The sequence below is a fragment of the Mobula hypostoma genome, chromosome 13 (genome assembly GCF_963921235.1).
Source record: "Mobula hypostoma chromosome 13, sMobHyp1.1, whole genome shotgun sequence".
Lineage (NCBI taxonomy): Eukaryota > Metazoa > Chordata > Chondrichthyes > Myliobatiformes > Myliobatidae > Mobula > Mobula hypostoma.
The window spans coordinates 9,761,538-9,787,073 of record NC_086109.1 but is presented as its reverse complement, the minus strand read 5'-3'; the positions used below and the strand labels follow the sequence as shown (position 1 = coordinate 9,787,073).

At 41.6% G+C, this 25,536-nt stretch overlaps 1 long non-coding RNA gene across 2 annotated transcripts in view; it reads left to right on the top strand.

Moving 5' to 3' along the window:
• The window catches only part of LOC134355416 (uncharacterized), a 33,979-nt gene extending 9,745 nt beyond the window's left edge, over window positions 1–24,234 (top strand). The window contains exons 1-3 of one of the 2 annotated variants that reach the window (XR_010020065.1): window positions 16,978–17,088; window positions 21,333–21,503; window positions 23,093–24,234. This is a non-coding gene — a long non-coding RNA (uncharacterized LOC134355416). Of the gene's footprint in view, window positions 1–16,977; window positions 17,089–21,332; window positions 21,504–23,092 lie in introns of those variants that run through there. The other variant, XR_010020066.1, reaches the window with a different exon arrangement.
• The last annotated feature ends 1,302 nt before the right edge of the window (window positions 24,235–25,536 follow it).

The following is a 25,536-nucleotide window of genomic DNA, read 5'->3' as shown; positions in this document are numbered from 1 at the left end:
AGTATATGGATGGAAGGGGCACCGAGGGCCATGTTTGAAATGTTGGTCGATGGGACTAGACAGAATAATAGTTCAGCATTACTAGAAAGGCCAAATGGCACATTTCTTTGCTGTAATGCTTTACGACTCTTTGAGTTTATTTGGTTCATTGAGTCTGCCCCACCATTCAATCATGGCTGATTTTTTTTCTCCATCCACATTCTCCCGCCTTCTCCCCATAACCTTTGACGCCCTGACTAATCAAGAACCTATCAACCTGCACTTTAAATATACCTAATGACTTGGCCTCCATAGCCCTCTGTGGCAATGAATTCCAAAGGCTCACCGTGCTCTAAATAAATTCCTCATCATCTCCGTTTTAAAGGGACAAAGAGAGATGACATAGAGAGTTTAAAAGGGCATGGTATTTATTTTCGATTAATAATCAAGTTTTGTCTCTGATTCATCACAACATTTAGCAATCCTTGAACTCAATAGCCATAAACAAATCTCAATAGAGTTGATAATTCATTATTGCTATATATTAGTTTGCACTGGGTGATAACAACAAATATTTTTACAATGGCTTGCACATAGCAAATTGTCCAAGCCAACAGTGTGGAAGTTTGTCACTGGGCAAGGTGAAGGAGAATGGTTAATGAAGACTCTTGTAAAGAAAGTTAAAGAGATGAGTTGCAGGGTTTTGGGGAGAGTAGACAGTGTAGGCAGTCTGGAGGGTGGCGAGTAAGTCCAACATGTTTGTGCAAGGAACTGCAGTTGTAAGCAAATGATAGCTCTGCCTCCAGTTCCACACTATAAGACCACAAGATACAGGAGCAGAATTAGGCCATTTGGCCCATCGAGTCTGCTCCGCCATTTCATCATGGCTGATCCATTTTCCCTCTCAGCCCCAATCTCCTACCTCCTCCCCATATCCCTTCATGCCCTGACTAATCAAGAATCTATCAAGTTCTAAGCAGGTTTGAAGTGGGAAAAACTGATGAGAGGTTTTGGTGGTGTGGGCAGGACTGGAACTGACAGAGTGGAAGCATGGGCAACAGAACATTCCAGAATTAAACCAAGGTAGGATTGTGGATGACTTAAGGATGAAGATGTAGATTTAGAAGTACCTCTGAAATCCACCTCCATTGATGTGTACAAGATTATCGTCAAAGTCAAAGTATTTTTTTTTATCCAAGTACATATGTATATGTACCATGTACTACCTTGAGATTCATTTTCTTGCATGCATTTACAGGAAAACAAAGAAATACAATAGAATTTATTAACAACTATATATAAATAAATTCTGACAACCAACCAATATGCAAAAGATGATAAATTTTGCAATTAAAAGAAAAATACTGACAGCATGAGTTACTGAGTTGTTGGAAGTGAGTCTCTAAGCTGTAGAAACAGTTTATAGTCGTGGTAAGTGAAGCCATCCACACTGATTCATGAGCCTGATGGTTGAAAGGTAATAACCGCTCATGAAGCTTGTGGTGTGGGACCTAAGGCTCCTGTACTTCCTGCCCAATGGTAGAAGTGAGAAGAGAGCATGACCTGGATGGTGGAGGTCTTTGATGATGGATGCTGCTTTCACGTGGCAGTGCTCCATGTAAAGGTGCTAAATAGTGAGGAGGGTTTGCCTGTGATGGACTGAACTATATCCACCACTTTCTGTAGACTTTTCCGTTCCTGAACATTGGTGTTTCCAGGCCAGGCTGTGATATAACCAGTCAGTATACTCTTCACTGTGCATCTATAGAAGTCTGTCAAAGTTTAGAGTCATCAGGGCATGGATAAAGATCACTCAGGCCCATTGAGTTCATGACAGACCAATCCAGAGTAATCTAGTGAGTCCCAGTTTTCTGTCTTTCCTGATAGCCCTGCAAATTATTTCATCTTAAATCACTGTTTAATTTCCTTTTGAAAGAGTGATTGGTTCTTTATCCCATCACCCTCATGAATTATGAGTTCCAGGTCTTAACAGTCACGTCATTTGCTGATCATAGTTTGGGGGTCCTACCAAACTAGCAAAGAGTTTTGCCTTGGTTCTGCTGGTGACTTGCCACATGCAGTGGACGGTGCTCGTACAGCAGGTAGGGGATGGGCTGAAAGTTGGGGTGAGTGGAGAACTTGGAGGGCAGACCTTGGGAGCTTGTGACAGTTTCTTGGTCCAGATATCAGCATCTGCAGTCTCTTGTGTCTCCAGGCTCAGGGTGAAGCTATGGTGAGCATAGTCAGCACAGTAGAGACACTGCTTCTCAGCCTGGGTTTGATTCTGACCTCCGGTTTTGCCTTTAGAATTAGAGAATCATAGACAATAGACAATGGACAATAGGTGCGTGAGTAGGCCATTCAGCCCTTCGAGCCAGCACCACCATTCACTGTGATCATGGCTGATCATCCACAATCAGTACCATTTTTCTGCCTTCTCCCCATATCCTTTGACTCCGCTATCTTTAAGAGCTCTATATAACTCTTTCTTGAAAGAATCCAGAGAATTGGCCTCCACTGCCTTCTGAGGCAGAGCATTCCACAGAACCACAACCCTCTGTGTGACAAAATGTTTCCTCAACTCCGTTCAAAATGGTCTACCCCTTATTCTTAAACTGTGGCCTCTAGTTCTGGACTCCTCCAACATTGGGAACATGTTTCCTGCCTCTAGCATGTCCAATCCCCTAAAAATCTTATATGTTTCAGTCAGATCCCCTCTCATCCTTCTAAATTCCAGTGTATACAAGGCGAGTCGCTCCAATCTTTCAACATATGACAGTCCCGCCATCCCAGGAATAAACCTTGTGAACCTACGCTGCACTCCCTCAATATCTAGAATGTCCTTCCTCAAATTTGGAGACCAAAACTGTACACAATACTCCAGATGTGGTCTCACCAGGGCCCTGTACAACTGCAAAAGGACCTCTTTGCTCCTATACTCAACTCCCCTTGTTATGAAGGCCAACATGCCATTAGCTTTCTTCACTGCCTGCTGTACCTGCATGCTTACTTTCAGTGACTGATGAACAAGGACACCTAGATCTCATTGTACTTCCCCTTTTCCTAACTTGACACCATTCAGATAGTAATCTGCCTTCCTGTTCTTGCCACCAAAGTGGATAACCTCACATTTATCCACATTAAACTGCATCTGCCATGCATCTGCCCACTCACCCAGCCTGTCCAAGTCACCCTGCATTCTCATAACATCCTCCTCACATTTCACACTGCCACCCAGCTTTGTGTCATCTGCAAATTTGCTAATGTTACTTTTAATCCCTTCATCTAAATCATTAATGTATATTGTAAATAGCTGTGGTCCCAGCACCGAGCCTTGCGGTACCCCACTAGTCACTGCCTGCCATTCTGAAAAGGACCCATTAATCCCTACTCTTTGTTTCCTGTCTGCCAACCAATTTTCTATCCATGTCAGTACCCTACCCCCAATACCATTTGCTCTAATTTTGCACACTAACCTCCTATGTGGGACCTTATCAAAGGCTTTCTGAAAGTCCAGGTACACTACATCCACTGGCTTTCCATGTCCATTTTCATAGTTACATTCTCAAAAAATTCAGAAGATTAGTCAAGCATGATTTCCCCTTTGTAAATCCACGCTGACTCGGACCTACCCTGCTACTGTTATCCAAATATGCCGCTATTTCATCTTTTATAATTGATTCCAGCATCTTCCCCACCACTGATGTCAGGCTAACTGGTCTATAATTGCCTGTTTTCTCTCTCCCTCTTTTAAAATGTGGGATAACATTAGCTACCCTCCAATCCGCAGGAACTGATCCTGAATCTATAGAACATTGGAAAATGATTACCAATGGGAACACGATTTCTAGAGCCACCTCCTTAAGTACCCTGAGATGCAGACCATCAGGCCCTGGGGATTTATCAGCCTTCAGTCCCATCAGTCTACCCAACACCATTTTCTGCCTGATGCGAATTTCATGGACTCCTATAGCACAGAAACAGGGTCTTTGGCCCACCTAGCCCATGCCAAACTGCTGCTCTGCCTAGCCATGTCGACCTCACCTGAACCAGAACCCGCCATACCCCTCCCATCTGTGCATTTACTCAAACATCTCATAAAAGCTGCAATTGAACCCACGTCCACCACTTCTGCTGGAAAAAGTAGTCCATTATCCACTGCCAGCCACGAACCTTGACCTTCTGCCCTTGAATCAACAGCCCAATGAAGGACTCCACCAGACTCTCCTTAAAGCTGGTGAAGGAGGGGAGAAAGCTGAAACGAGTGAAGAAAAGGTTTATGAGGCTGTGAGAGTCAGTAGGTTTGTAAAAGATGCCAGTGGTTAGTCTGTCTTCAGAGATCAAGAAAAAGGAGAGTATATGTCACCATATACAACACTGAGATTCATTTTCTGTGAATGCCTACAAATAAATTAACATCTGGGTAGTAAATGGTGACATATACATACGTAAATACTTTGATGATAAGTTTATTTTGAACTTTAAACTTTGATCTTTGAGAAGTGTCAGAGGTGGACCAAGTAAATTTGAGGGCTGGGTGGAAGTTGGAGGCAAAGTTGATGAAATTGACAAGTTCAACATTGATGCAGGAAGCAACACCAATGCTGTCATCGATATAATGGGAAACACAGTTATCTTGACTATGATGCCATGTTAATCTCACATCAGCCTGAACATGATATATAATTTACTAATACTCCCCAGTTGCAATTGCCCATATTGTATATTTACTGATGTGTAGGACCAGGTTCTCACTATATATTGAAGAACAAAGATTTGTGTTGGCACCTGACTTGATGGTGCAGTACATTGTGACCAGTCCAGAACATGGGAGAGGATTTTTAATCTATTAACATACAATGAAACTGGGTGCAATGCTTGTTTAATTTCTGCCTCTTTTTAATTAATGCTAAAGGCAATAAATGCAATCTTGAAGAAGTATGGTGAAAGAGAATCTTTTGACCTTTGTTAAAATTACCCTAGTAATTGTAATCTTAGATCCGTAAATACTGGTTTGCTTAGTGTTCCTAGATCCAAGCATATAAAAACTGGTGATAAGGCCATTTGCTCTTATGCACAAAAATCTGGAATGCTGTACCAACTGAGATACACCAGGCTAGTTCAACAGTTCCGTAGTTCAGTAGTTCCATTTAATATCAGAGAATGCATACAATACACAACCTGAAATTCTTGCTCTTCACAAACATCCACAAAAACAAAAAGGTACCCTGAAGAATGAGTGACTGAAAAAACATTAGAATCCTAACCCCCCCCATACTCCCCCCCCCACGCACAAGCAGCAGCAAAGCATCAACCTTCCCCTTCCCCCACTTACTTTGGCGAATAGCATCAGCACCTTCCGCCCCCCAATAGCAAAGCCCCCAAGAAAGACTATGAGCTGCGGTAAAACAAAAACTAATCATTCACCTGGCAATTCAACATACCACAGTCAGTCAATCAGTCAGTCTCCCTCCCCTCCCCTCCCCTGCCCTCCCCTGCCCTCTCCCTCTCCCTCTCCCTCTCCCTCTCCTCTCCCCTCCCCTCCCCTAAAAACCCCACCCCACCCCACTAATAAAGGGGCAGAGAGGTATACACAGCAAGAGGGGAGATTAATAAGACAAAAAAAACAACTCGCTGAATTGCGATGTTAAAGTCTGTCACATTGCTTTTGTTTGCCAAGTTCTCGGACTCGAGAATCAGCAATAAACTCTCCCCCACCAATGAGAGAGAGATCAGAGTACAGAGGGCTCCTACAGCTGATCTGCTGGTACTATGGAACATTTCAAAACACTTCTAAAAACCTACTTTTTTAAAATTTGACATAAGATTACTTAATGTCTTTTGATGTTGATTATAATTATATAATTTAGTTTATTCAATTACATTTTATTCTATATAATGTTTGTTTACTTAAGGTTTTTAATTTTATCTCATATTTTATGTCTATATCGATTTATATTTATCATCTAAAGCACTTTGAGTTATTAAATAATAAAGGTTTTATTATTATTATTATTATTATTATTAATTACCCTCTGGCCCATTCATGCTACTCACTTAATTGTCCCAAAATAAGATGGCTTTAGTTCTGTCCAGTGGAATAAAATGTTAATATTTCCCAAATGGATTGCAAATAGCTGCTTGTTCCAGTTTACTCTCATGTGAATTCATCTTTCTTAGTAGAAAGAGATGTTTCCATGATGGTCATGTTGGCTACCAAGCAGTTCCCATTTGCTCACATTTGTCCCATATCCTTCTGAACCTTTCCTATCCATGTACCTGTGCAAATATCTTTTAAATGTTGTAATTGTACCTGCCTTTATCACTACCTCTGACAGCTCGTTCCATATACATGCTAACCTCTGTGTGGAAAAGCTGTTAAAACTTCCTCGTTTCATTTTAAACTTACTCCCTCTAGTTCTTAATTCCCCAACCATGGAAAAAGAAGTGTGTGCATTCACCCTGTCTGTGCTCCCCATGATTTAATCTGCCATTATAAGACCACACCTTAATCTTTCATGATCCAAGAAATGTAGAACTAGTCTGTCCAAGCTCTTCAAATAACTCAGGCCCTTGAGTCCTGCCAACATCCTTGTAAATCTTCTCTGCCCTCTTTCTGGTCTAAGTATGTCTTTCCTATAAAAGAGTGACCAAAACAGTATCCCATGCTGCATGTGTGGTCCCACCAGTGTCTTGTACAACTGTAACAGAATATCTCAGCCCCTCTACTCAATCACGAGAAAATCTGCAAACGCCAGAAATCCAAAGCGACCCACACAAAATGCTGGAGGAACTCAGCAGGTTAGGCAGTAAACAGTCAACATTTCAGCAGACCAGTCAGCATCTATTGAAAAGAGCAAATGTTCGAAGTTTCAGGCCAAGACCCTTCTTCAGGATTCTATGCTCAGTGTGGCTGATGAACTACAGTCAACAATTCAGAAACAGTTTCCTTCCCTTCCACCATCTGATTTCTCACTGGACTATAAACTCATGATCATTACCTTGTTATTCCCCTTATTGCAGATGTTGGCAATTTACTACAGAGAAACAACAAATTTCATGTCATATCAGTCGGTGATACTAATTCTGTTTCTCGTTCTGATTTTAATGAAGGTCATCCCACCTAATGCCTTCTTTACCACCCTCCCTACTTCTGACCTCCTGAAATGATTGAATCCACAGACTGATTGCTTCACATTTAACTATCTGTTTAGATAAAGTTTAATGTGATAGAAGGGCATGCTGACCATAAAACCATGTTGAGCTAAGCAGGTTTAAAATTGCAGGTGATCAATGAATGAGAGATAACCACAAGTGTTATGAATTACTGATACTACAGGCTCATTGCTATTTATTTTCCCGTAACTTGTGTAATCATTCTATTCAGATTCAGATTCATGTATTTATTGCATGTTCATTGAAACATACAGTGAAATTTGTCATTTGTGTTAGCAACTGACACAACTTAAGGAGCCCGCAAGTGCCGCTACATATTCTGGCTCCTTCTTTGTGGTAGCGTGACATCACCTCTACTTTCTCAGAAGTTTGCAAGAATTCAACATGTCATCTAAAACTTTGACAAACTTTTATAGACGCACAATGAAGGGCATACTGACTGGTTGCATCACAACCTGATATGGAAATGCCAATGTTCCTGAACAGAAAAGCCTGCAAAAAATAGTGGATACAACCTAGTCCATCATGTTCAAAGCCCTCCCCACCATTGAGCACATCTACAAGGAGTGTTGTGCCAGAAAGCAGCATCCATCATCAAGGTCCCTCACCATCCAGGCCATGCTCTCTTCTCTCTGCTGCCCTCAGGAAGGAGGTACAGGGGCCTCAGGACCCCCACCACCAAGTTCAGGACCAGTTACTACCCTTCAACCATCATGTTCTTGAACCACAGCAGATAACAAGATCACTCAACTTCACTCACCCCATCACTGAACTGTTCCCACAACCTATAGACTCACTTTCAAGGACTCTTCATCTCACGCTCTTGATAGTTATTGCTTATTTATTAATTATTATTATTATTTACGCTTTCTTTTTATATTTACACAGTTCTTTGTCGTTTGCACATTGGTTGTTTGTCTGTCTTATGTGTGGCTTTTCATTGGTTCTTTGTATTTACTGTGAATTCCCACAAGAAAATGAATCTTAGGGAGGTGGCATAGATGTACTTTGATAGTAAACCTACTTTGAACTTTGAACTTTGACCACTATTGATACTGCATTAGCTGCTTTCAAAACAGAAAACTGTGGCCATTCCTGGCAATTTAAAGCAACAAATTTATATGTTAGTGAGCCTGAAAAATCCACCACTAATAAGAATATTGCTGGCTGTCTTCTATAAAACTGCTTGTATTACTGATTTACACTAAGAAAGAAAGCCAACAGTTATGATATCTTAGTCTCTGTTAATGTGGACCTGTGAAGGATTTCTTACTGAGAACATTGTGTTTAAGTTAGAAGCATGTCTATAAATAGTCTGTTAATAATCTCTTTACCTGTGGCTCTTAATAAATCTTAATTGAAAAGATCAACAAAGTAATCCCTAAGAGACAGGAAACAACTCCTTTGGAAAGACAGTGTAATTATGTACCAGACTTCAAAGCACAGGATTGTAAATTGTTCTTTTGTGTGACCATTCAGGTGTGACTGTTCTTCCTGGTACAAAAATGCACTGACTGTTCCAATTCAGTATCAAAGAGTAAAATAAAAGGTAATTTATCAATACAAAAATGTAAACATATGATACATGATCAATGTAAATTATCTTTGGTAATGACATACTGATACTTAAAGAGAGTCAAGGTATTATATTAATATTCAGAGGCTGGGTCCAATGATCAGAATCAGATTGATAATCACTGATTTAACAGACATGAAAGTTGTTGCTTTGTGGAAGTAATGTAATCTACATCAATAGACATAGAATGGAATATTCTAGAACTAAGAATAGAATCCAAAGATATAAAGTTAAATAAGTAGTGCAGAAAGTGACCAAAAATAGTGAGATAGTGTTCATGAGTTCATTATCTGTTCAAGAATCTGATGGCGGAGGGGAAGAAGCTGTTCTGAAAATAGTGCAAAGGAAAAATACTATAAAATGCAAAATTAAATACACTGTAAAATAAAAAGGAATAAGGGAAGCTCAGCAAGCTAGGCAGCATCTACGGAAAAGTGTTGACAATTCGGACCGAAGTGTCATCAGGGCAGGGTTCTGAAGAAGGGTCTCGGCCGAAACATCAACTTGTTATTCTTTTCCATGGATGCTGCCTGGCCTGCTGAGTTCCTCCAGCATTCTATATGTGTTGCTTTGGATTTCCAGCATCTTCAGATTTTCTCATGTGAAGGAATAAGGGGATAGAGTTCATGGATTCAGAGATGTGAGTTGTAACTGGGGAAATTAAATTCAATTCATTAAATAAAGCTGGGATTAAAAAATACATTCTCATTAATAGTGAAACTGCCAAATTATTATGAAGTAACACACGCAAAATGCTGGAGGGAACTCAGCAGGTCAGACAGCATCTACGGAAAAAAGTACAGTCAATGTTTCGGGCCAAGACCCTTCCGCTTCTTTCCATAGATGCTGCCTGGCCTGCTGAGTTCCTCCAGCATTTTGTGTGTGTTGCTTGGATTTCTGACATCTGCAGATTTTCTCCTGTTTGTGAGTAAATTATTATGAAGAGTCATTTGGTTGACTGAAGGTCTTTGGAGAACAGAATCCACCAAACTTCCTGCCCTATCAATTAGTGACTCCAGGCTCATCAGTCTGAACTGACCTCGGACTGTTTTATCCCTCCTCCTAACTTGGGCGAGTAATTTCACAGATCACAAACACAAAAAGGTCAGCAGATGCTGGAAATACAGAGCAACACTCACAAAATGCTGGAGAAACTCAGCAGGTCATGCAGCCTCTATGGAAAAGAGATGTTTCAAGCTGAGACTCTTCCTCGGGACTGTTCCATAGATGCTGCCTGACTTGCTGAGTTCCTCCAGCATTTCGTGTGTGTTGCTTAGGAGAGTGAATGTTATGCTTTCTAGCAATGTCCAAATCCCATGATTGACTAAGTAAATAAAGGAATCATCAGCTGAGGATTATTCACTCTGAATTTCACTTCTTATTTTCAGAAAGCTTTTGGTATGCTGGCCTTTATAAATCAGAGCATTGAGTATAGGAGTTGTACAAGGCATCGGTGAGGCCAAATTTGGAGTATTGTGTACAGTTCTGGTCACTGAGTTATAGGAAAGATGTCAACAAAATAGAGAGAGTACAGAGAAGATTTACTAGAATATTACCTGGGTTTCAGCACCTAAGTTACAGAGAAAGGTTGAACAAGTTGGGTCTTTATTCTTTGGACCGTAGAAGGTTGAGGGGGGACTTGATAGAGGTATTTAAAATTATAAGGGGGATATATAGAGTTGACATGGATAGGCTTTTTCCATTCAGAGTAGGGGAGATTCAAACAAGAGGACATGAGTTGAGAGTTAGGGGGCAAAAGTTTAGGGGTAACATGAGGGGGAACTTCTTTACTCAGAGAGTGGTAGCTATGTGGAACAAGCTTCCAGCAGAAGTGGTAGGGGCAGGTTTGATATTGTCATTTAAAGCAAAATTGGATAGCTATATGGACAGGAAAGGATTGGAGGGTTATGGGCTGAGTGCAAGTCAGTGGGACTAGGTGAGAGTAAGCGTTCGGCACGGACTAGAAAGGCCGAGATGGCCTGTTTCTGTGCTGTAATTGTTATATGGTTATATGGTATTTGTTTTTTTTATTTAGAGACACAGGACAGTAACAGCCCCTTCCAACCCAACGAGCACATGCGGCCCAATTATGTGACCATTAACCTAGAAATCAGTACATTTTTGGAATGTGGGAGAAAACCAGAGCACCCGGAGGAAACCCATACAGTCACGGGGAGAAGGTATAAACTCCTTACAGACATTGGCAGAATTGAACCCCACTGTCTTGTGCTGCTCCTCCCTCCACTTAGATAACATCCACCTGTTGGTTCTTCTTACCAAAGTGCAATACCTTACACTTTCCCACTGTGAACTCCTTTGGCCGAGTTTTTGCTCAGTCACTCAGTTCATCTTATCCAGGAGCCGGGTCAAAATATGTTCAGATAAGAGGGAGCCAGGGGTTGAGTAAGCTGGTTGAGTCAGTGTATGTAAACCATACACTCTCTGCAGTTTATCAATAGACGCATTGACTCTGAAAACAGAGAGGTCATGCTGTGCCTTTATAAAACACTGGCCTTGTGTTCAATTCTGATTGCCTAATGACAGGAAGGATATGAAGATGTTACAGAGGATCCAATAGACTAAAGGGGACTAAAGTTACCTGATTCCTTCATTTATTAATTCAGTCAAGGGGTAATGATATTGCTGGAAAACTCACTTCCTCTCCTAATTATGCCTAAATGAACTGAATGGCTAAAAGTTGAGGGTCTAAGGTTAGGAAGGTGCAGATGAACCATCTCCCTTTGTGCTTACATGGCTCCTCCGTAGAGTGAGTAACGTACACCAAGTTCCTGGGAGTTCACATCATGGACGACCTCAACTGGTCCCTCGATATCACCTCCCTGAATAAGAAGGCACAGCAGCCTCTCCACTTCATGAGGATATTGAGATAAGCGAAGCTCCCCCACCCCCCATCTTTGCTGAATTTTACAGGAGCATCATTGAGAGTGTCTTAACAAGCTGCATCTTCATCTGGTATGGAAGCAGCAGAGCATTGGACCGGAAGTCCCTACAAAGGACTGTGACAATGGCTGAGAGGATCATAGGGGTCTCCCAACATCCATCAGGGACATTTATCAGGAGTGCTGCATGCGCAAGGCCCTTAGTATTATCAAGGATCCCACCCAGCCATCCAGCATCCTCCTTGACTTTCTACCATCAGGCAGAAGACTTCAATGCATTAAGACAAGAATGGTTTCCTTCCTTAGAGTGTCACTGATTAATTTGTTCTGTACCCTACGATATTTAATTTATGCACTTTACTGTGTTTATCTATGTGTAATTCATTCGGAGCTTTTATTCTTACTTCCCTAAGTTATTGTGTGTTGTGTGTACTACTGTGCTTTACACTCTGGTCCAGAGAAACATTTTCTCATTTGACAGTATACGTGAATATAGTTAGATTATGAAGACGCGCAGTCCTCTTTTATTGTCATTCAGTAATGCATGCGTTAAGAAATGATACAATATTTTCTCCGGTGTGATAATCACAAAACACAGGACAGACCAAGATTAAAAAAACTAACAAAACCACATAATTATAACATATAGTTACAACAGTGCAACAAAACCATAATTTGATGAGGAAGTCTATGAGCACAGTAAAATTTCAAAGTCTCTCAAATGTCCCACATCTCACGCAGACGGGAGAAGGAAGAAAAACTCTCCCCGCCATGCCCCGACCACAGTCCAACTCTGAGTCATCCGAAAACTTTGAGCCTCCGATCAGCTCTCCGACACCGAGTACTGAGTGCCATCTCTGTCCGAACGATTCCACCTCCATCTCAGCCGCCAACAGCAGGCAAAGCCGAGGATTTTGAGGCCTTCCCTCCGGAAGATTCCCAACTGCGCAGTAACAACAGCAGCGAACTGGCTTCTCAGAAATTTCTCCAGATGTTCCTCTGTGCTTTCATGGCTGTCTCCATCAAATCAGAATTGTCCACGGCCCCTATTTAACGGATACAATATCATTTTTCACCGGACGGCTGCGCACGCGCGGCGCGCTGCTCTCTCTCCTCCCGCCATTAAATGACAATAAACTTGACTTGAATGTTGTGGTAATTGAAGCGTCTGGATAGAGTGGATGTGGGGAGTTGGATTCCTTTAGTGGGAGAGTCTAGGACCAGAGAGCACAGCCTCAAAATATACATACGCCCCTTTAGAACAGAGGTGAGGAGGAATTTCTTTAGCCAGAGGGAGGCGAATCGATGAAATTCCTTGCCACGCAGAAGGCTTTGGATGCCAAGTCACTGGGTATATTTAAGGTGAAGTTTCTTGATTAGTAGGGCGTCAAAGGGTATGGGGAGAAGGCAGAAGAATGGCATTGAGGGATAATATAGATTAGATTAGATTCAGCTTTATTGTCATTGTGCCGAGTACAGATACAAAGCCAATGAAATGCAGTTAGCATCTATCAGCCATGATGGAATGGCGGAACAGACTCAATAGGCTGAATGGCTTAATTCTGCTACTCTGTCTTATGTTCTATGTTCTTTTCTTCAAAGGCTAAGTAGTGATTTGATGGAGTGTATAAATGATGAGGGAGATTGGACGGAGTGGGAGGAGGGAGACTGCTCCCAATGGTGACGAGGACAATGTATAAAATAAAGTGGAAAAGAATTATGGGAGGTACGAAGCCAGACATTTTTGAGGACCATGTGGAATCTGAAGTGCACACTCCACAGAAGTTATGACTGCGGCCTTCATGTTGGAATTAGATAAATAAGAAGAAAAAAATTGTAAGGCCTCAAAAAGGGGACGAGATGGCAGAGCTAGTGAGTTGATATGAAAGAGACCTAGTATGAATGGCCTTGTCACGTTGAGTAGCTTATGGAAGCTCAGATTTTGATTGATGGAAGAACTTTTTCCAATGGTATGGTAAACGGAGATCAGAAAATGTGACTTTGAGTTACTTTTTTGGCAAAAGGAATCAAAGTTCAAAATAAATTTATTATCAAGTTACGGATATGTAACCATATACAACCATGAGATTCATTTCCTTGTGGGCACTTACAGGAAAATAAAGAAATACAATAGAATTCATGAAAAAAAAACTCTACGTCAACAAAGTCTGACAAACAACCAATGTGCAAAAGAAGACAAACTGTGTAAGTAAAAATAAAGTAATACTGAGAGCATAAGTTGTAAAGTCCTTGAAAGTGAGTGTGTAGGTTGTAGAATCAGCTCAGAGTTGTAGTGAATAAAGTTATTTGGGTCAGTTCAGGAGCCAGGTGTTTGAGTAGTAATAACTGTTCCTAAATCTGATGGTGCAGGACTTAAGGCTCCTGTACCTCCTGCCTGATGGTAGTCATGAGAAGAGAGTATTACCTGGATGGTGGGGGGTCTTTGATGATGGATGCTGCTTTCCTGAGGCAGCGCTCCTTGTAAGTGTACTCGAAGGTGAAGAGAACTTTAACTGGGCGGTATCCATTACTTTCTGTTGCTAAGGACCTAATAAGTAATAATCTTTGCTCTCAGCGACCTTTCTGGCCACCTTTAAGATCCCGGCTTCCTGTTGAAATCCGGTTAGCTCCACGAGGAAGTTCTGTTGAAGGCAGAAGGCAAGTTAGTTGATTTAAATGTGGTCCAAGTATCAAATGCTTCTTTCACTATGGCTCAGATAGGCAGGTAATGCCAATTACTTTAAACTTTATACTTTATTGTCGCCAAACAATTGGTACTAGAATGTACAATCATCACAGTGATATTTGATTCTGCGCTTCCCACTCCCTGGATTACAAATATTAAATATTTAAAATATTTAAAATAGTAAAAAATAGTAAATATTAAAAATTTAAATTATAAATCATAATTAGAAAATAGAAAAATGGAAAGTAAGGTAGTACAAAAAAACCGAGAGGCAGGTCCGGATATTTGGAGGGTACGGCCCAGATCCGGGTCAGGATCCGTTCAGCAGTCTTATCACAGTTGGAAAGAAGCTGTTCCCAAATCTTGCCGTACGAGTCTTCAAGCTCCTGAGCCTTCTCCCAGAGGGAAGAGGGACGAAAAGTGTGTTGGCTGGGTGGGTCGTGTCCTTGATTATCCTGGCAGCCCTGTAAAGTGTAAAGTGAGTCCAAGGACGGAAGATTGGTTTGTATGATGTTCTGTGCCCTGTTCACGATCTTCTATAGCTTCTTTCGGTCTTGGACAGGACAACTTCCATACCAGGTTGTGATGCACCCTAGAAGAATGCTTTCTACGGTGCATCCATAAAAATTAGTGAGGGTTTTAGGGGACAGGCCAAATTTCTTTAGTTTTCTCAGGAAGTAAAGGCACTGTTGGGCCACCTTGGCAGTGCACTCTGCTTGGTTGGACCAAGTCAGGTCATTTGTGATGTTGACCCCAAGGAACTTAAAGCTTTTGATCTGTTCCATGTGCACACCACCGATGTAAATTGGATCGTGCAGTCCGCTACTCCTTCTGAAGTCAACAACCAATTCCTTCGTCTTGCTGACGTTGAGGAATAGGTTATTATCTTCGCACCATGCCACCAGGTTCTTAATTTCCTCTCTGTACTCAAACTCATCATTACCTGAGATACAGCCTACAATTGTTGTGTCATCAGCAAACTTATATATTGAGTTTGATGGAAACTTGGCTACATAATCATGGGTGTACAGTGAGTACAGCAGGGGGCTGAGTACACAGCCTTGTGGGGCACCGGTGCTCAGAGTGATTGTAGAGGAGAGCTTGTCCCCTATTTTTACAGCCTGGGCCCTCTCTGTGAGGAAGTTGAAGATCCAGCTGCAGATCTGAGTGCTAGGGCCCAGGTTCTGGAGCTTAGGAATAAGTTTATTTGGAATGATGGTATTAAAGGCAGAGCTGTAGTCAATGAAAAGGAGCCTTACATATGCGTCTTTATTCTCCAGGTGTTCTAAGGAAGAATGTAGGGCCAGAGAGATAGCATCTGCCATTGACCTGTTGCTCCGGTAGGCGAATTGCAAAGCGTCGAGGTTGACCGGTAGGCTGTGGTTGATGTGTGCCATAACCAATCTCTCAAAGCACTTCATAGCAATTGATGTCAGAGCCACAGGTCGATAGTCATTCAGGCATGCCACCTTACTCTTCTTCGGCACTGGGATTATCGTTACCTCCTTAAAACATGAGGTGATCTTAGACTGAAGCAAGGAGCAGTTGAAGATGTCAGCAAACACTCCAGCTAGCTTGCTTGCACAGGCCCGGAGAACCCATCCTGGGACGTCAACTGGGCCCGTCGCCTTCCTTGGATTTATTTTCAGGAAGGCCCTTCTAACGTCCTCCTCGGTGATGATGAATCTCGATGCCACCAGGTCCGGTTCATCTGGAGGGAGCGGGACGCTCCTCTTCTGTTCGAATCTTGCATAGAATACGTTAAGTTTGTCAGGAAGAGAAGCGCCACAGTTATTGATATTTCCAGCCTTTTCTTTGCGCCCAGTGATCTCATTTATACCCTGCCATAGTCTACTGGCATCCCTTTGGTTAGCCTGGGCTTCCAACTTGGTTCGATATTGCCTCTTGGCGCCCTAATGGCTTCCGGAGTTCACGCCTGGATTCCGTGTAGCCACAGGTATCCCCGGACCTAAAAGCCGCAGCTCTAGCCTTTAAAAGGGACTTGACCTCATAATTCATCCAAGGTTTCCAATTAACAAAAGGAAGCTGAAAATCCAGCCCCTACTTGTCTCTGTGAGGATAGAATACCCAACTTGTCTTTACGCCAGCCATGTCCTTTTCCTCCTCTGGTTAAGTGAGATGCGAGCTAAACGTCATAGGCTAAGGGTGAAAGGTGAAATATTTAAGGGGAAATTGAGGGAGATCTTCACGCAGAGGGTGGTGTGAATATTGAATGAGCTGCTAGCAGATGTGGTAGATGTGGGTTCAAGTATGACATTTAAGAGAAATTTAAACATGTACTTGGATAAGAGGGATATGGAGGGCTATGTCTGGGTGAAGGTAGATAGGAACAGTCAGAAGACCAAGTTAGCATGGACTAGATGGGCCAAAAGACTTGTTTCTGTGCTGAACTCCTTAACCTAATACATTGTTCTAATAATCAACCTCAGTTTCAACATTTGTGCTTAGTCAAGCCACTTTGACCATGAACTTATCAGATATAAATACTCCTTCAATGAATTATGACTCACAAAAAAAATGTCAAGACTGAGAAGACAATTTGTTTACACTTGTAAATACTTCCCATCTAGATTTGATTAGGGAGCTGAAGATAAAGGAGGCAGTGATCAATAATGAAGCCAAATATAGCGTAACAGAGAGGGCATACAGTATGACAAAAATTAGTAGGAAGCTAGAGGATTGAGAAGTTTTTAAAAATCAATAAAAGGCAACTAAAAGAGGAAAAAGGAAAGAAAAAATGAAATCTGAAGGTAAGTTAGCCAATAATATAAAAGAGAATACCAAAAGTCTGTTCAGATATACAAAGAGTAAAAGAGGGGTGAGAGTGGATATCAGACTGCTGGAGAATGACACTGGAAAAGTAGTAATAGGGGCCAAGAAATTAGTAAGTATTTTGTGTCAGTATTTACTGTTGAAGACACCATCTGCATACAGAAATTCAAGTCAATCAGGGGGCAGAAGTGAGTGTGATCGCTATTACTATAGAGAAGGTGGAGAAGAATGTGATTGGGAAGCTGAAAGGTCTGAAGGTAGATAAGTCAACTGAACAAAATGGACAACACCTCAGGGTTCTGAAAGAGGTAGCTGAAGAGATTGTGTAGGCTTTAGTTTTGATCACTAGCTTCTGGAATGATTCCGAAAGACTAGAAAATTGCAATTGTCACTCCACTCTTTAAGAAGGGAGGAAGGCAAAAGACGGGAAACTATAGACCAGTTAGCTGGACTTCAGTCATTGGCAAGATGTTAGAGTCCATTATTAAGGATGAGGTTTCAGGGTACTTGGAGGCATGTGATAAAGTAGGTCAACTTCAGCATGGTTTCTTTCAGGGAATATCTTACCTGACAAATCTTTTGCAATACTTGGAGGAAATAGCAGGTAGGATAGTCAAGTGAGGAGGCAGGTTACTTCGCTTTTCAAAATGCCTTAGACAAGGTGCTGTACATTAGGTTGCTAAGCAAGATTAGATAAGAGCATTACAGGAAAGATACTAGCAGGGACAGTAGAAGGCAAAGAATAGAAATAAAGGACGCATTTTCTGGTTGGCTGTTACTCACTAGTGGTGTTGCACAGATGTTGGTGTTGTGTCTATTAAATTTCTTCTTACATGTTTATGATCTGGATTATGGAATTGATGGCTATGTGACCAACTTTATGGATGATACGAGGGAAGGTAGAAGGGCAGGTATTGTTGAGGACTCAGGGAGTCTGCAGAAGGAGTTAGATTAGGAGAATGGGTAAAAAATGGCATGCTCATACACTTTTGTAGAAGGAATAAAGGTATAGATTGTTTTTTAAACAAGGAGTGAATTCAGAAATCGGAGTTGCAAAGGGACTCATAGTTGAGGATTCCGTCATAGTTAACTTGCAGCTGAGTCTGTAGTAAGGATGACAAATACATTGTTAGTAGTCATTTCAAGAGGACTAGAATATAAAAGCAAGATGTATTGTTGATGTTTTATAAAGCATTGGTCAGGCCGCACTTGGAGTACTGTGAGCAGTTTTGGGTTCCCAATCTAATAAAGGAGTTGCTGCCATTGGAGAGGGTCCAGGGGAGACTTAAGAGAATGATCTCAGGAATGAAAGGGTTAATGTATGAGGAGTGTTTGACAGCTCCGGGCCTGTACTCGCTGGAGTCTAGAAGAATGAGGAAGAATCTCTTTGAAACTTACCGAATATGGAAAGACCTAGATGGCCGATGTGGAGAAAATGTTTCCAGTAGTCTGGGATCAAAGGGTGCAGCCTCAGAATAGAAGGATATCTTTTTAGAACAGAGACGAGAAGGGGTTTCTTCAGCTAGAGGGTGGTGAACCTGTGGAATTTATTGCCGCAGACGGCTGTGAATGCCAAGTCATAGGATAAATATTTAAAGTGGAGGTCCATAGGTTCTTGAATAGTAAAACATCAAAGGTAACTGGGAGAAAACGGGAGAAGAGAGTTGAGAGGGAAATTAAATCAGCCATGATCGAGTGCTATGTCTTATGATTTTATGGACTTGTTTTATATATACATGACTCTTGGCAACGCTATGGATAGTGTAGTTTAGGGTTTCCGTGGTGAGATATGGAAGTAGGTTGCCAGGCCTTCCTGCTGCACAGATACTGCTGCTGCCCAGGTTTGGGACCCGGCTTCCACTTCAGTCTACTACACCACCAGCCAGCCTATCTAAAAGTAGATATAGGTAGATACAGATGGAGATAGATATATACTATGCATATGAATTGAGATGCATTCTATATTGAATTGGAGTTTATAGCTAAGCGGGGAGGAGTGTTGTGTATTTAATATTTCAGTAATATTGTAGATATGTTGTCCCTGGGCTCCCATGTATTTCTTTCAATTGGTTGTGTGTTTTGGAGCTACAAAACATTGCAGTACTCTTCTAGGTTCTGTGTTCTATAACTTAACAAGCAAACTGACCAAGGAAGGAGAGGTACAAATTCTGGAAATGGACATTGGTTGCACGTCTTGAACAGTAGTGGTAATATAAAGCATCTAATTTGTTTCAAACACTTTTGCATCAACAGAGTGTTGTGTGAAGTTCATAAACCACATGCTTCCCTTCAAAATCTACAACCCGCTGCTTGTCTTGTTGATCTTTAAGCTCTCTTGGATTATCTGAACACTTCCACTTTATGACAGTTTCTTTCACCTTATGTTTCTCGCCCTTACAGATCTCTCATAAATAGTTTGAATTTTGTGATGAAGTGCTTGCAAATTGTCATCAATTTTCAATTGAATATCAGATTTCTTTGAGTACAAGGGCCAACTTCTTCAAAATCCTTTCCTGCAGTGAAAAGTGGAGAGCACCCCATCATTATTTCTCCCAGTGTCAAATTGGGAAAGAGCTTTTTTCCTACTTTTATGAGTTCAAAACAGAATAATTTCTGTTCTTCAACTACTGTTCAGAAAAAAGAAATGCCTTGAGAAAAAGCTTGTGAAGAGTTTTGAGTGATTGTTGGGAGTGGCAAATCATTCAAAAAAATGCCACGTAGCCTCTAGCTATTTCTGTTACTGTATCAGGGTCTCAGGAACCTTAAGGATGAAGATTACCTGGGTGGAAATTGGCCAAGGACACGGTTTTAGAGGATTATTAATCAGGACCAAAGGTTGGAATTTTAATCCTTCACCTTTTCTGCTGACAAAACATTTCTAATTGCAGTAAACAACAAGGTTTCTTGTCTACAAAACAGTAGATGAAAAGAAATGGCAAACACAAAGGAGGAAAGAAATAAGCAGGGACCATGCAGGGTGTGACTGGTTGGAACTTCTGTATAGCTAAGAATGAGGAAATCAAGCAGCACTCTTTGCAATTTAGTTTTTCAGTTGCTATTATCTTTGTGGAAAGTGCGACATGGCTTATCTGACTTAATTAGTCTCTATCTCAAGGGAAATGGAGTACAAATATAAGAAAGTCTTGCTACAAGACCTTTGGTGAAGGGGGTGTTTGGCCCTCATGAGTCAAGACATTGAGTACAGGATTTGGGAAGTTATATGAGATGGTGGTAAGGCTGCACTTAGAATATTCTGTGCAGTTTTGGTTACCCTGTTATGGGAAAGAAGTTACTAAACTAGAAAGTGTGCAGAAAAGATTTAGCAGGATGTGCAAGGCTGAGCTACAAGGCAAGGTTGTGTAGACTTGGACTTTATTCCCTGGAATGTAGGAGATTGTGGGGTGACCCGATAGAGGTATATAAGATCATGAAAGGCGTAGACAGGGTAAAAGGAAATACACGCAAAATACCAGAGGAACGCACCAGGTCAGGCAGCATCCATGGAGAGGAATAAACAATTCATGTTTCGGGTCGCGACCCTTTTTCAGGACTTGTGAGGCTCTGGATTTCCAGCATTGCAGAATATCTTGTGCTTGTGAAAGCAAATATTCTTTAATTTCCCAGGGAGGGGTTGCTGAAAACAAGAGGACACAGCGTTTAAGATCTGAGGTCAGAATCCAAATCAGAATCAGGTTTAGCATCACCGGCATATGTCGTGACATTAGTAGTTTTACAGCAGCAGTACATTACAATACATAAAATAATAAGACTGTGAATTACAGTAAGAAGTATATATATATATATATAAAATAGTTAAGTTAAATAGTTAGTGCAAAAAAGTAGTGAGGTGGTGTTCGTGGGTTCAATGATCATTCAGAAATCTGATGGCGGAAGGGAAGAAGCTGTTCCTGAATCATTTAGTGTGTATGTTGAAATTTAAAAGGGACAGCAGGGGCGGTTTCTTCACACAAAAGGTGGTGTGTATTTGGAACGAGCTGCCAGAAATAGTCATTGAGAGGTGCATGTTAGCAACATTTAAAAGCTATCCAGATATCTACATGCGTGGGAGAGGACAGAGAACTAGGGGCCAAATGCAGACTCTCGGTTTTTTTTTTGCACTACCTTACTTCCCAATTTTCTATTTTCTATTTACAATTTATAATTTAAATTTTTAATATTTACTAATTTTAACTATTTTTAATATTTAATATTTGTAATCTAGGGAGTGTGAAGTGCAGAATCAAATATCGCTGTGATGATTGTACGCTCTAGCATCAATAGTTTGGCGACAATAAAGTATAAAGACACGTGGGACTTACTTGTTGGACAACATTGATGAGTTGGGCCAAAGGACCTGTTTCCATACTGTGTGACAGTGACTCTATAAGTTCTGGTGAGTCTATACATGGAGAATTAAAAGATGAAACCTCTAACAGTGAAGCACTCCCTTGGTAAAACACCAAGCATTAGCCTAAATTTTGATGTTCAAACCTTTTAAACTTGCCTAGGCTTTAGATAGTGAGAAGGACTTATAATAAGCAGTGCATACAAGAGAACAAACGTAGTGAGGTAGTATTCAGAGTAACACACACAAAATGCTGGAGAAACTCAGCAATAGCATTGTGTTCAGCACAGCGGGTACTGGGGTGGAGATATATTTCTACCAAAGGAGACGTAAGGTGCTCCTTCTCTCCACTAGCCTGCAGGTCACCTTGAGCAAGGTGTAGCGCTTGCTTATCCCCTGCCCCACCCCAATCAGCATCACAAGAAACCATGGTAACAAGTGGTGGATGGTCATATGAGCAGCTGGTGCATATTACAAGTTCTAGTTATGTGAGGCAGACAATCTCTGAAGAGGCAAACACAAGGAATTCTGCAGATGCTGGAAATTCAAGCAACACACATCAAAGTTGCTGGTGAACACAGCAGGCCAGGCAGCATCTCTAGGAAGAGGTACAGTCGACGTTTCAGGCCAAGACCCTTCGTCAGGACTGCTGACTGGTAGTCCTGACGAAGGGTCTGGGCCTGAAACGTCGACTGTACCTCTTCCTAGAGATGCTGCCTGGCCTGCTGTGTTCACCAGCAACTTTAATCTCTGAAGCGTATTGATAATGGCTGGGGTCACCCATCTTGTAAAGACACTACCCAGAAAAAAGCAATGGCAAACCACTTTTATAGAAAAATTTGCCAGGAACAATCACAGTCATGGAAAGCCCATGATCATACGACAAGGTAATAACGAATAAGTGACACTCACAACACGCTGGAGGAACTCAGCAGATCGGGCAGCATCCGTGGAAATGATCAGTCAACGTTTCGGGCCGGAACCCTTCATCAGGACTGAAGAGGGAGGGGGCAGAGGCCCTATAGGTGGGGGGAGGGTGGGAAGGAGAAGGCTGGTAGGTGCCAGGTGAAAAACCAGTAAGGGGTAAGATAAAGGGGTGGGGGAGTGGAAGCAGGGAGGGGATAGGCAGGAAAGTTGAAGAAGGAATAGGGGAAAACACAATGGGTAGTAGAAGGAGGCGGAACCATGAGGGAGGTGATAGGTAGGAAAGGTGAAGAAGGAATAGGGGAAAACACAAATGGTAGTAGAAGGAGGTGGAACCACGAGGGAGGTGATAGGCAGCTGGGAGAGGGGGCAGAGTGAAACTGGGATAGGGGAAGGGAGGGGGAGGGAATTACTGGAATTTGGAGAATTTAATGTTCATACCAAGGGGCTGGAGATTACCCAGATGGTATATGAGGTGTTGCTCCTCCAACCTGAGTTTAGCCTCATCATGGCAGTAGAGGAGGCCATGTATGGACATATCCGAATGGGAATGTGAAGCAGAATTGAAGTGGATGGCAACCAAGAGTGTATGTTTAGCTTGGACATTGTTGGCTGAAGGGCTTGTTCCCTTTCCCGTGCTGTACTGTACTGTTCAATGTTCTAAATGCAGTTTTTTGTCCTCTGCCCTGAATTTTTATTCCCTCCCTCACCAGATCAAAGTGGTAGCAGAGTGTGCCATCCATAAAAGGATTCAGCATCACTTTCCAGGGCTATCCTGATAACAGCTTCCAACCAGTAACCTAAGCCTCCGTGAAGAACCAGGAACAGGAACAGATGAATGGAGGATAACACCAACCGGTCTCTGAAAATCTAGGTAACATATCTGCTGGAGCAACTGGAAAGTCCTTAGCATTGTCAGAGACCACATCCATCCGTCCAGCAATCTCTTTGACCCTCTATCATCAGGCAAGAGGTACCATAGCATTAGGACAAGACTGTTAGGATGCCAAACAGCTTCTTCTACAAGAACACTAGTAGTAACAGACTACTAGTTTTCTTCAGTAAGGCTACTGAACTCCCTGACACCATCCAGGTCTCATCACACATGAATCGCTAGTCATGTTATACTTATTAACTTGTGTTGTAAATGCATCTTATTACTTGTTAATTTACTAGTGGTAGTACTACTTTATGTGTTATGTGTGTGAGTTATACATACTATGTTGTGCACCTTGGTCCAGAGGAACGTTGTTTCATTTGATGGTATACATGTGTACGGTTGAATGACAATAAACTGAACTTGAACTTGAAATTGAAGATTACACAGATTTGACTTTCAAGATAGCAGGCAATTTATTAAAAACTGGTGCCCACCAGGAGACCAGTCAGAACCGGTCTACCTGAGCATGAACTTGGCAGAACCTTTACATTCTCATTTGATGGGATTATCAGTAAAACTACATTTTGATAACAAAATGGTGTCTACAGGAAGACTTAATTAAGTAACAGACTACGTCCTGATTACAGAATAAAATGATTACCCACACATCGAACAGAAAATTGTGGGCCGAAGGGCCTGTATTGTGCTGTAGGTTTTTAAAATCTAACTTTCTATTATAGCAATGTGTGCACATATAATAGAGTAAGTGAAGTTCCTGAAACTTAGGTCTCATTGCTGCTGCATTCCATTTCTCTACATCTAGGGTTTACATAAGAACATAGGAAATAAAATAGGAGCAGGAGTAGACCATCTGGCCTGTAGAGCCTGCTCTGCCATTCAATAAGATCATGGCTGATCTGGCCATGGACTCATCTCCACCTACCTGTCTTTTTCCCATAACCTTAATTCTCCTACTATGCAAAAATCTATCTAACTTTGTCTTATATATATTTACTGAGGTAGCCTCCAATGCTTCATTGGGCAAAGAATTCCACAGGTTCACCGCTCTGTGGGAAAAGTAGTTCATTCATATCTCCATCCTAAATATACTCCCCCAAATCTTGAGGCTATGTCCCCTAGTTCCAGTCTCACCTACCAGTGGAAACAACTTTCCTGCCTCTATTTTATATATCCTTTTCATAATTTTATATGTTTCTGTAAGATATCCTCTTATTTTTCTGAATTCCAACAAGTACAGTCCCAAGATGACTCACTCTCTCCTCATAGTCTAGCCCCCTCATTTCTTGGATCAACCTGGTGAACTTCCTCTGCACTGCCTCCAAACCAGTATATCCTTCCTCAAGTAAGGAGTTTTAAGATGGTGCAATGTCTTTTCCAGTACACAAGTGTAAAGGGGGAAAAAATAGTTGTTACTCCAGGTTTGATGTAACTCAGAAAAAAGCACAGTAAGATAAAGAACATTTTAATAAAAACACAATAAATATAAATACATAAGATAGCTTACATCTTAGGTTAATTTGCAGGTGAATTTATGGCGAGGAAGGCAAATGTGATGTTGGCATTCATTTCAAGGTGACTAGAATATAAAAGCAAGGATGTAATGTTGAGGTTTTATAAGGCACTGGTCAGGCGTCACCTAGAGTATTGTGAGCAGTTTTGGGCTCCTTACATAAGAAAGGAGGTTCTGAGATTGGAAAGGGTTCAAAACCTCTAAAACCCTCACTAATTTTTATAGATGCACCGCAGAAAGCATTCTTCTAGGGTGCATCACAACCTGGTATGGAAGTTGTCCTGTCCAAGACTGGAAGAAGCTGCAGAAGATTGTGAACATGGCACAGCACATCACACAAACCAATCTTCCGTCCTTGGACTCACTTTACACCGCACGTTGTCGGAGCAGTGCTGCCAGGATAATCAAGGACACGACCCACCCAGCCAACACACTTTCCGTCCCTCTTCCCTCTGGGAGAAGGCTCAGGAGCTTGAAGACTCATACGGCCAGATTTGGGAACAGCTTCTTTCCAACTGTGCTAAGACCGCTGAACGGATCCTGGCCCGGATCTGGGCTATACCCTCCAAATATCCAGACCTGCCTCTCGGTTTTTTTGCACTACCTTACTTTCCCTTTTCTATTTTCTATTTATGATTTATAATTAAAATTTTTACTATTTACTATCGATTTGTACTCCAGGGAAGGCGAAGCGCAGAATCAAATATCACTGTGATGATTGTACACTCTAGTATCAATTGTTTGGC